This window comes from Perna viridis, chromosome 14, assembly GCF_037379345.1.
Source record: "Perna viridis isolate PV_CMFRI_1.1 ecotype Kerala chromosome 14, ASM3737934v1, whole genome shotgun sequence".
NCBI lineage: Eukaryota > Metazoa > Mollusca > Bivalvia > Mytilida > Mytilidae > Perna > Perna viridis.
Genome location: NC_142458.1, coordinates 19,038,821 through 19,050,699, shown reverse-complemented (window position 1 = coordinate 19,050,699; position 11,879 = coordinate 19,038,821).

The window sequence follows — 11,879 nt, the reverse complement described above, 5'->3', positions numbered from 1 at the left end:
GTTACCGTAAAATAACGTTGCGTACGGTAAACAAACAAGAATATCTCGCAAACAACACAAGAACACACATGGATAGTAACCAGATAACTGGCAAAGTGTACTATCCTTTAGACTTCGAGCCAGTATGGTCTTCTTTTCACTACTTATGAATGATTTTATAGTCAAGAGAACTGCAATATTGTAAACATATCTTATTCTACCTTTGAAGAATTCAAATAATCCATGATAACATTGCATAAAAGGTGTCAACAAATTAATCGTTTGACATGCCAACCATAGAACCATCCCCTGTTAGATGGCTTCTCGAACTATCAATAGACGCAGCAAGTGCTTAATTTTCTGGACCTTATCACAAGTCAGTGGCCACAAGATATAAAATAGTCCGCATTTACTGAATACTTTGGGGTAATAATTTCAGCAAAAATCCGATAACGAGCATCATTTTCTTTCATAATTCGCAAATTGCCAATAAAAGGAATAAATGGCATTTTGATTTGGTCATGACTTTAGCACGGTTCATATCAGTTGAGCCCGCTGTAAAACTACCAGTCTGTCAAGATTATCGCCCCGCTCAAATCTGAAATATTTCTCATCTTTTCCGTTCCTTTTTCAGATTCTGTCGAAAATTAAGAGAATGTAATACAGGGACAAAGACCAGACATGGGAAACAGACATACAACAAAGAATATGAAATAACCTAAATAATACGTAGAAGGAACAAAAGAAAATGAGCAACTTAGGCTCCACTAAAAATTGAGGGCATGCACCAGGAGCACTGGTAGGGTAATAGTTGGTATCAATCTAGAATACAACCCTCAAATGCAGGCATTAAGCTAAAATTTTCACGCGAAATATGCAAAAAAGATACACTTGTATCAAGGAAATACATACCCTATCAACGAAGAAGATCAAAATACTAGTCCAGCTGGGTTTCGCCAGATTTTGAGTAAGTCCTTTTTAAATTATAAGTATGATACAACACATGTATAAATGACAATCATACACAATATTTATTGTGCGTGAGTGTTTTCTATCTACCAAAACAAAATAAATAATGAAAACAATGATGTTTCACGGTGCAACATGATTTTAATTATTCTATGCGGAACTTCCAGTAACAGACGGAAGTTTAAACATCCCTTTAGTTTGTTTTGTTTGGACTTCATGAATTACAAGTATTTTCTGTAAAATCAATGTTATCTATTACACTAAAGTGAGATACACAATTAGAAAACTGAGGAGAATTTACTTTGCTTTTTTCCTGATGCTCGCTATCGAAAACAATTCAAGGTTTGAATGATCTGTCAAGCTTGGATCTAACGGAACTACATCGGATTGAATACGTTTCCGCTGGATCTAGTAAACTTTCGGAATTAGCCGAAAACTCGTTCCTGAATTCAAGAGATTCGCTGCAGTACATCGACTTCTCTAACAATTATTTGACCCAAAAATCCGGGAATCGCGTCATTTAATTTACAATTTGAAAACTATTATTTTAAGGGGAAATAGAATATCCACTATTGAATCGTCAGTCATGAACACCCAAGTACATTTAGAGTATTTGGATTTGTCCAGAAATTTTATCAGTACAGTTGACGGTATTCGCCTGCGTTCAGGTGCATTAACGAACATATTACTAAATGGAAACGACTTAAATACGATTCCACCTGATTTTTTATCAAGGAGTTCTTTTGAAGATCCATGGTCTGGTGTTCTTGACATTTCAAACAACAAACTTGAAGGTATTATCTCAATACCGGTTTCTCGATGCGAGGGAAACTGTCATATGCATATTGGTAAAAACCACTTGGCCGATATAACATTCCATCAGCATTCAAAAATTGAATTAGGTTCCCTCAATATTTCGCACAACCGATTCGTGAAATTACACACAATTATACCATCTGCTCGACATTACGACATTTCAAACAATCCTTTCGACACTGCGAGCATATTACAATCAATGAAAGTTTCATTATATATGGCGACAGAATTGAAAATGGAAAATATAAATTTATTTTGTGAAAAGGATTTTGATACTGAAGACGACTCGGTTTTTCATCTTGAAAACCTGGAGGTTTTAAATCTAAAGAACAATTGTGTCCCTATCGATTTTCTATGTAGGTTGAAAGTGAAAGAAAATAACAATATCACAAAAATTTTCCTCGACAATAACTCTATACTACATTCCGGTAATTTACTTGTCAACTTTAAGAAAACAGAACGTCGTGCTCGATGAATGAAATGGAAATAGACAGTATGTACCTAATGAAACAGTTTTGCAATGACACTTCGACTTCAATAGCAAGGCACTAGTATGTCCTTTGATGGTAATAGAATTAAGAATATACCTCAAATACTTCTTCTTTATGATAAAAATGCATATAGGTCTGGGCATACACACATTGACTTTAGGCATAACGAATTACAAACTACTCCAAATATAACAATTCATTTTAAAGACGGTAGTAAGAGATCACCTTATTCATGGAGATCAACTACACTGGATTTTTCCATGAAAAATATAACAAATGTAACCAAATTAAAAATCTACATAACAAATAATGATGGGGGAGGACATGAAAAAAAATAATATTCAATTTAAGCAGAAATCATATAAAGGAAATTAATGATTCAATTTTGCTCGAGAGCCGATCACACAGTTGGTATTTTCGTTCCTATATAATATCTCGTTTTGAGTTTCAACGAAATCGAAAGTATTGATACAGAGAAGGTCATACGTTTATCGACAGCAGAGTGATATAAGATGGCCGTCTATTTTTAAATCTATCTGTCACACAATAATCTAATCTCTGCCTCACTTTGTACAAGTTTAAAGGAAAAGAATTATTATCATGTAGATTTATCGCATAATTTTTTTTGTCACACACAAGAGGGTGCAGTTATACAAGATTTTTGAATCTTGGATATAACAAAATAAGGAATATTGGAGATGATTTCGCTGGACGAACATTGCAAACATTACATTTGGAGTTCAATTTAATAGCAACCATTCACAGTCTGGCATTTGTTCAGTCGACACATTTTCGGACTTCACATTTGCAAGGAAATCTACTGCAAGAAATTCCAGAGGCGGTATTTAAAATAACAACCCTTCAGTACCTTGATTTGAGTTTGAGTAATATAAGAAATCTACAGAATAATAATCGATTGTACAATTTCGATACCTCGACCTTGTTTTAATAATATAGCAATATCCGAAAATATCTATTTGCTTAAAAAACTCCCATCACTGAAAACAATTTTCCTTACCAAAAATAATTTCATTTTCACACGAGACCTAGATGGACTTGTCCCTCTTTCCAATCAAGCTGTGCATTGTGATTGTAGTCTTATTGCTTTACGAAACTACTCATGACAGCTTTCTGGACGTTGCAGTTCGCCACCGGAAGTTCAGGGGTATCACGTGACGTGTTTTCCAATTTTTAGCTCACATTGCCAAAGGCCATGTGAGCCATTGCCATCACTTGGCGTCCGTCGTTGTCATCGTCCGTCGTCGTCGTTAACAGTTATACAAAACTCTTCTCCTCTGAAACTACTTGACTAATTGGAACCAAACTTGGTATGAATGTTACTTGGGGTATCCTGCATAGAACTGATGTGGGCATTTTCGATGCGTCAAAAACATGGCCGCCGTGACTAAAAATAGAACATAGAGATCAGACAGTAGTTTTTGGCATATATCTCCTAAATCGTAAGGATTAGCTGAAATCTGACAGGATAAAAGTGTTCAGCATGATGAGATCTATCTCTGGTCAAATTTTTGTTTTAATCCGTTAAGCCATGTTGGAGTTATTACCCCTTTTTAACGATTTTTGCTATTTTTAATGTTATTTCTTTCCAAAATCTTCTCCTCTGACACTACTTGACCAATTGAAAGCAAACTTTGTATGAATGTTCCTTGGGACAGTATTTTTTCACATATATTTCCTAAACCGTTAGGTTTCTCCAAATTCTTTCAATAGCTGAAATGATCCATATTATTAGGACTACAAAAGTCTTCAGATTCCTAGTAAGAGTTATTGCCCTTGAAAGGGAAAAAATGACTTTTTTAATAGTTTTCAGTCAATATTTTGAAAACTATAATAGATTAAAAGAAACTTTCAATTGTTGAAAAGATCATGTGATAGTCCTACCAGAGACTTCTTTAGTCAATATTGTTGGACAACTTGTTTAATTTATTGCCTTTGAAAGGCAAATTTCAAGATGGTGTGCGATTCAGGCTCCTGGAAGCCTCTTGTTACATTCCCAATGACAAAACCTTTGTACCTGTATCCAAACACAATTGGAAAACGCATGAATGACAATTTTAACAACTTCAGCCTTGCTTATGATATGAAGGGTAACGTACCGACAATTGTGTATCGTCACTCTGGTGTTGTCACGCAAACATATTTAGAAGAGGAACTATTTGTGAAAAATTAAAGCATAGAACAACATAAGACACATTATAATGATGTAAAGTATACGTTGATATCTTTGAAGTTGTCCGAAAGTGACTTCACCTGCTTCACTGCATCATTTACAACTAATGCAACGATGAAAAAATGTTTGGCGTTGCCGCGATATGCAAAAACCAAAATATGAGCGTCTTTTCATAATCCGGAGAACAGAGTACTAGAAAGTCTTCTTTCAGTGAGTATTATCGTCAATTTGATAGGGTTCATTCTTATTTTCAAGATATACCGACGAAATTCAACCCCAAATAGCTTTAACATTGCAGAGAGTGACTCAGATAAGACTATCGGATGCATTTATGACGATTACGTCGAAAGTCAGGAAAGCCATATGTATGAAATAGTACCAGAACCGCTTACACATATTGAATTAAATAGGCATGTGTCGAAAGAAACGAACATGGGCAACGGTGAGCCAGGAATAATCTCTGTAAATATGATATCAGAGTCGAGGTTTTATACCAATACAGCCTTTAATTGAAATTATGACAAAACTAAGGTGCTGTAACCGTTGTCTGCTTTGTAGTATTATCTTCCTTTCTTTTTTGTATTATTGTGTAAATGTGTGTGTCTATTCGTAGGCAAACCACACTATCCCAGCTAAAACTCTTCAGTGTATATATGTGGAGTCGTCAAGTTGTACCTTGAGTCCGCTAAAATTGTTTACAAATTAGTCAGTATTGTCTCGGAGTAGAGCCGCCCGGCTGATATAGTATTTATTGATTCTATTAATTTAGTTTCCTATTTTTATGCCAAGTCAGGAGGAAATAATGTTTTGTTTCGTGATGTTTTGGTCAGTAATGTATCTCTAAATTAATAAGTTTTGGGATGAAATGTTTCATTATAGGTTCAAAACTAAGATGGCGCAACAGTTGTCGGCTTTATAGTATTGTCTTCCTTTTTTGTATTATTATGTAAATGTGTGTGTCTATTCGTAGGAAAACCGCACTATCCCAGCTTAAACTCTTTAGTGTATGTATGTGGAGTCGTCAAATTGAACCTTGAGTCCGATAAAAATTGTTTATAAATTGGTCAGTATTATCTCGGAGTAGAGCCGCCCGGCTGATATAGCACATATGGATTCTATTACTATAATTTCATGTTTATACAAAGTCAGGAGGAAATATTGTTTTGTGTCGTGATGTTTTGGTCAGTAATGTATCTTTACATGTATAATTTTTTGACTGAAATGTTTCGTTTTATGCATTTTTTTCCTTTCACAACATTTATTTTAGCATAAAAAATCGTTTGTTTAGTGTTCATTTGAAACAAATTAACAATTTTCATATCTATACCGTACTATCTGCTACAAAAAGTAACGTGGAATTTTAACAATATTTAAAAAGTTATATGAAAATTTTATCGAAAGTTATCAAATTTTCATCAATATTTGATCCTGGTAGGATATTTAATGGTGTTATGAGAAACATTGATTTGAATGAACAAACCATGTAAAGGAATTAAGGTTTACCTCTTGTGCGTGAGAGAACCTTTAAACACTCTACGTATATATGTATGTTCGTTACTCTACTCGGACGCGGTCTAGTTATATACCATGTATTGTGAAACGAGCCTTCACTAATTTTTAATCGATTAACACATCTTCAGAGAAATTTGAGCCCACAAGCGCTGATTGGCTAAAATAGAAAGAGGCGATTTGTTGTTGTGTGATTGTACTACATCGTCTATAAACCCTCATTGGTTAAAAGGAACGTACGTGTGATATTTATAATATTGTTCAACTTTTGGCATGATAGACAGACGATAAATATATTTCCACTATGATACAGATGCTGAGTAACGCCTATAAGTTTTTGTTTTGAAAAAAAAAAGACCCCTGCAACAGGTACTTTGCTTTACTCATAACCCACAGAAGTAGGACAAAGTGAAGACTGACAACTGAATCGTAGTCCATAACTTTAACTAACGACAAAAATACTCTTTAGTAAAATTACATTGTTATCATATACAATACGGAACACACATGTATTTTCTGTTGCAGTTTGCAGCACACAAGTGATGATGCAACACAATTAGACAATTGTGCAAAAATTAACACATTGTATAGTGTTTTAACTAGAACCATTTTACAATGTATCATATCCTAACTAACAGTAGAGAGTGGGGCTGAAAAATAACCGCAAACCCTCAACAAGGGTCATCATTTCATAGACATGAAAATCTATTTAGACATTTATATGACATAGAAAAGAAATAATTACTAATTATTTCTGATTATACATGGCAAGGTGAGCTTGACATTTAAAACAAAAACATTTTCTTAACCTAAGGTAAAAGGCAGGCTTTTCTTTTTCATTGATCAATAGTGTCATTTAGTTACAGTACAGGTTCCTAGAAAATGACAAACTATATAGTAGACCTTAATTAAGCATTGACAATATGTTTTTAATTACACTTATATCTAAATGATTTCAATACCCTTACATGTCATGTAATACATGCATGTATAATAATCTGCTTTGTCTATCTATCTTCCTAAAAAACACCAACTATACTAAATCTATATCTATATATATTTTTTTATCATGGGGTCATGTTACTATTCATATAAATTATATGCCAGGTCCAGAATTAGGAAAGTTAAAGATATTATCAGTAATGATGGCAGATTTAAAGGTGAAGTCCTTGTACAAAGAGTAATCAAGAGAACCAAGGTTATACGGTAATCAAGTGAATGTAATCCAGGGACAAAGACCAGACATGGAAAACAGACATACACATCAAAGAACATAATGTAACTAAAATCATACATACAAAGTAACAAATGCAAATGAGCAAACCTCTCAATGCTGCATTTTGGCTTCCTATTTCGAAATCTTTGGTTATCAGTTATTTCCGCATGTAAGATTTCTTTTTCGATTAAAATCTTGCTATTTGGTTGCATCTAGTCCTGCTTATAAGAGGTTACTCCTCTGAAAAACCTGTGCATCATAACAACTTTTTTCAAAATTTGATAAAGTAGAAAGTCTTATGAATTTTAGTCGTTTTTTAATTTATTTTATTATATGAAATGTCCTTAAAATATGTCCTATATATGAGGTCCGACTAAAAGAAATATTTATATTTTCGATTAAACTCATTTTATCTATTATTTGGAAACTTCGTGTAACAATTTTCGAAACCGCGAGAATTTATGCTAGCGAATATCAATTCTTTACAGAATTCGCAAAAGAATAATCAAACGCGAATATCAATATGCTTACAGTATTAACTGGACAAGACATTAAAGTAAATATAATTATGCAATACTGTCTGAAAATTAGTTAAAATTATTTCCTTGTTTTCTGAATGTACAACCATTTTTGTCTAAAAATGATAATAAAAATAAAATGAGTTTTACCGAATCATACAGTCATGGATAGTAATGTGCTAATTCATGTTTTCCAATTGGGCGCTCTATTTTCTCTGATGATTTTTATATCCATGTGTCCTTATGAAATATTACGCGATTATGATTACATTCACCGTCCATAGCATTAAGATTTGCTTATCTCATTGGATAATCGGCTCACATATCTTTGTAGTTAATTTAATTGTTGTATTTTCCCACAGTTAGGGTTAGAAGAGGACGCTTAAAAATATGTTTAACCACACCAGACACTTTATGTGCCTGTCCAAGCCAGAAACCTGTAGTTCAGAGGTTGTTGTTTTTATTATGTTATATTTTGAGGTCTTTTGTGACGATTTGGTCGATTTTCCTCTTTTATGAATAGCTTCACATTATTCATTTTTCGGGTATTTTATAGCTTGCTTTATCGTGTGGGTTTTGACAATCATTGAAGACCGTGTGGTGACCAGTACAAGCTTAATTGTTCGTTGCTTGGAATTTGATGTATGCCTTTCTCATTAGCAATCATGAGATAGTCATTCGACAATTGGGCTTGTTGACCGGTTGCACATTTTGGACATGAAACACTAGCGAGCTTTAGTCAATGCTGTTGCAAGAAAAAAAAATCACATGTTTAAAGTAGTAAACTTTATTTACAACATTTGTATCTATTTAGTACATTCAAATATACATATATATATATATATATATAGAAAGGTCTGAAAAATTCCCAACGATGTTAGAACTGTCAAATTTGAGATGCAAATTTTTGGTCATTCCCTCCGCGGGACTCGAACTCGTACCGCTGTGACATCTATGGCAACACCGCCTGCACAACGTCCAGCGCCCTAGACCACTCGGCCAGCTAGGCTATAAAAATTATAGCTTTCGCTGGCCGGGTCATTCCTCCTCGTAGGATTAATCTAGGGCTGTAACTTGTTACACGATGTATGGTAGTACGGGACAGTTCATTTAAGTGTTATTATGTAGGATAGAGGATCAAATTAATGAGGCATGTCACAACAAATCAATATTATACAACGTCTCAGAATGTGACGACTCTATTCGCTACACTGCTCCATCGGATCAAATTGATACAGGGCAGATATGTAAACGTAAACGTATAGAAAGGTCTGAAAAATTCCCAACGATGTTAGAACTGTCAAATTTGCGATGCAAATTTTTGGTCGTCCCCTCCGTCTGGTCTATATATATATAAAGAGAGAGAGAGAGAGAGTGTGTGTTAAGTGGATTGTAAGTAGTTTCTGGTTAAAATGCATTTCCTTTCTTTTTATATGAATAATATTTAACAAACCAAAGCTACAATTTGAAGAAAACACGTATGAGGCAAAACAAAAATTAAAAATGTATTTCAAAAATTAAAAAAAGACAGAAAAAACATATTTGTTTGCATTATAATTGTCATAATGTTCAATGACCATGAACAAAAATGTTTTTGGTGTGTGTGTGTATGTGTGTGTGTGCATTTATATCAGCTGTGTATGCTTTGTCTGTATTTTAATGATTAAAATTACCCATATACAAAATTAGGTTAAACATTATCTTGTAGCCTTTCCTGAAGCGTTAATTGCAATCTTTCTCCAAGCAATATACCCGTTTTTACTATATCTACTGAGCCGCTCTTATGACAGATCTAACGATATATACAGGTTTCATAATTAGTGAAAATTGAAAACCGCAAAATGTTAATTTCAACCATTACTTTTGTAACAAACGAGCCCAAGCGATAGTGTTATGGTGTCGAAATTAGATTAAGCAATCTAAATATTTTATTACATTTAACTTTTACGAGTTATAAAATCTATTTTTCTATGATTCTTTTGGAATTTTTGGCCGCTTGACATTCTGCATCTCAAAATTCTAGCATTCGATCGTCAACCATGACGTCACCAGCTGTAACGGACCAATATGATGATTTGAAAGACAGTGCATCATGACCACACAAAAACATATTACAGCGGCAACTTTGTTCAAATCCATTAATCATATAAGATCGTCAAAGATGTGATGTCACAAAATATCTAGTCGTCTATGAAGTTAGTGGTTTAAACTATCAAATCATATAGAAAAGAAAAAGGGATAAAAAGTGCCTCTTAGCAGTAGAAAAACGATCTGCAAGAATTAGTTCACAACGCTCAATCGCGGGTAGTTTACTTTGCACCTACGATAATTTCTTGAAAATGTGTAGACCTATACATATCAAAGGACCTGGTTCACTCTATGTACATTTTGCACTAGTTTCAGAAATATTCAGAAGAAGTTCCGATCCATTCTGATGTACTTTTTAAAAAAAAGTTGTTCAGTGTGATTTTTGGATTGTCACGCAATTTCGAAAAGCTTTAAAAAAAATTATAGAAATTACACACAAAAATTTCCACTGTTCCAGTTATATGATGTTTTAACGCGGCATTTAATGTTTTTATATAAAGGCGGAGTTGATTAAATCTGAAAATGCATGCTAGAAAGCTAATGATCTGAATAGAAATGATGTTGTCACCTCCTTTTAACCTTAAATAGACCTTAGCAAAATACCGAACTTGAGCTGATAACAATACATTTACTTATAAAAAAATCTAGATGTTATTCAGCTTTGTTCGGATGGTAAACGTAGTAAGTGACTCCTTTAGAAGAGCGTTATGGTTCTATTTGAGAAACGAAAATACATTGATAGCATATGTACGACAGTAACCTATTGGTGATATACGGTCACTGAGGGAAAATAACACAAGCTCAACATACACAACACCTGTCTGTTTATCGTGGTGTCATTATCGGGGGCCACAACAAAGGAAAAAATGTGATAAACATGTCGTAAAAAATGAACTTGATTAAAAATTTAATTTTGATTGCAGTATAAAGAGAATACCATACAGAGTAACAAAAGTAAATGAGCAACTCGGACTCCACTAAAAATTCACGGCAAAATTTATCACAAAATGTTTTTAGTTTCTTACAGAGAAGAAAAATGGGTCATTGAGGATTTTTCTCGATTTTGCTACTTTTTATTATTGATATCTTTCTAAGAACCATATGAAACTATCATTTTGCGTTTTTTTTTCTTTCGAATGTCATTCTCCAAAAAAAAAGTCGTCACTGTTGATTTTGATAAACTAAAAACCTCCGAAAGATTTGCTGTTCCGAAAATGATGGCTTTGGCCTGTTTGTTTGTTTTCTAATTGTATTTTTATATTTGGTAGTTGCGTAACCATTTCTTAAATTATGGGTTTCAAAGTCTCAGTTTATTTATTATGCTAAAAAATTTCCTAACTCAGCAAAAATACAAAATTTCATTTCATTGCATGTACATCGAAAACCTTTAGAAATATATATGTTTATAATGAACATCTAAATCAGTATAAAATTTCTTCTTCGTATAAAAAAAAACAAGGAATGAATCTCATCAATTGTTTTCGGGGTTTTTGAATTTCGTTTACATTAATTCTATGAGATAATTCAGGTACAAACACAAACTAAAAAAAACCAAACAAACAAACAAAAAAAAAAACAAAAAAAAAAAACAAACAAACAAACAAAAAAAAACAAATAAAAAAAACAAAAATAAACTAAAAAAAGGCTACTGTAATAGTGAATACCCCGAGAGCTTTGTAGAATAGATTATCATGCCCGCAGTTAATTGATAAATTGATTCCAAACTGATTCTTATTTTGTTAATAGGCAGAAACAATAAACATTCACAACAGTGACAAGTATATTATGAATTGAATTTTTATACTTTGCAGAAATTGCCAGATGGCAAATATGGCAATTCTCAATAAATGATATTACAAAAGTTTTTTTTTAAATGTGGTCAAGCCTAATTTACCTTCAGGAGTGTATATATCAGAAATAAATTTATCAGAGTCCCCATATCGCTTTTGTGTGACTTTATATTTCTTTTGGTTAACATTAAATACAGATTTCAACTTGTTATGTAAAATCAATGCGAATTTTATTTGACTTACTACACTTTCAACTCGAATTTGCTCTCTCTTTTCCACGTCGATTTTGATCAACCAATCAGAGTGAGCCAC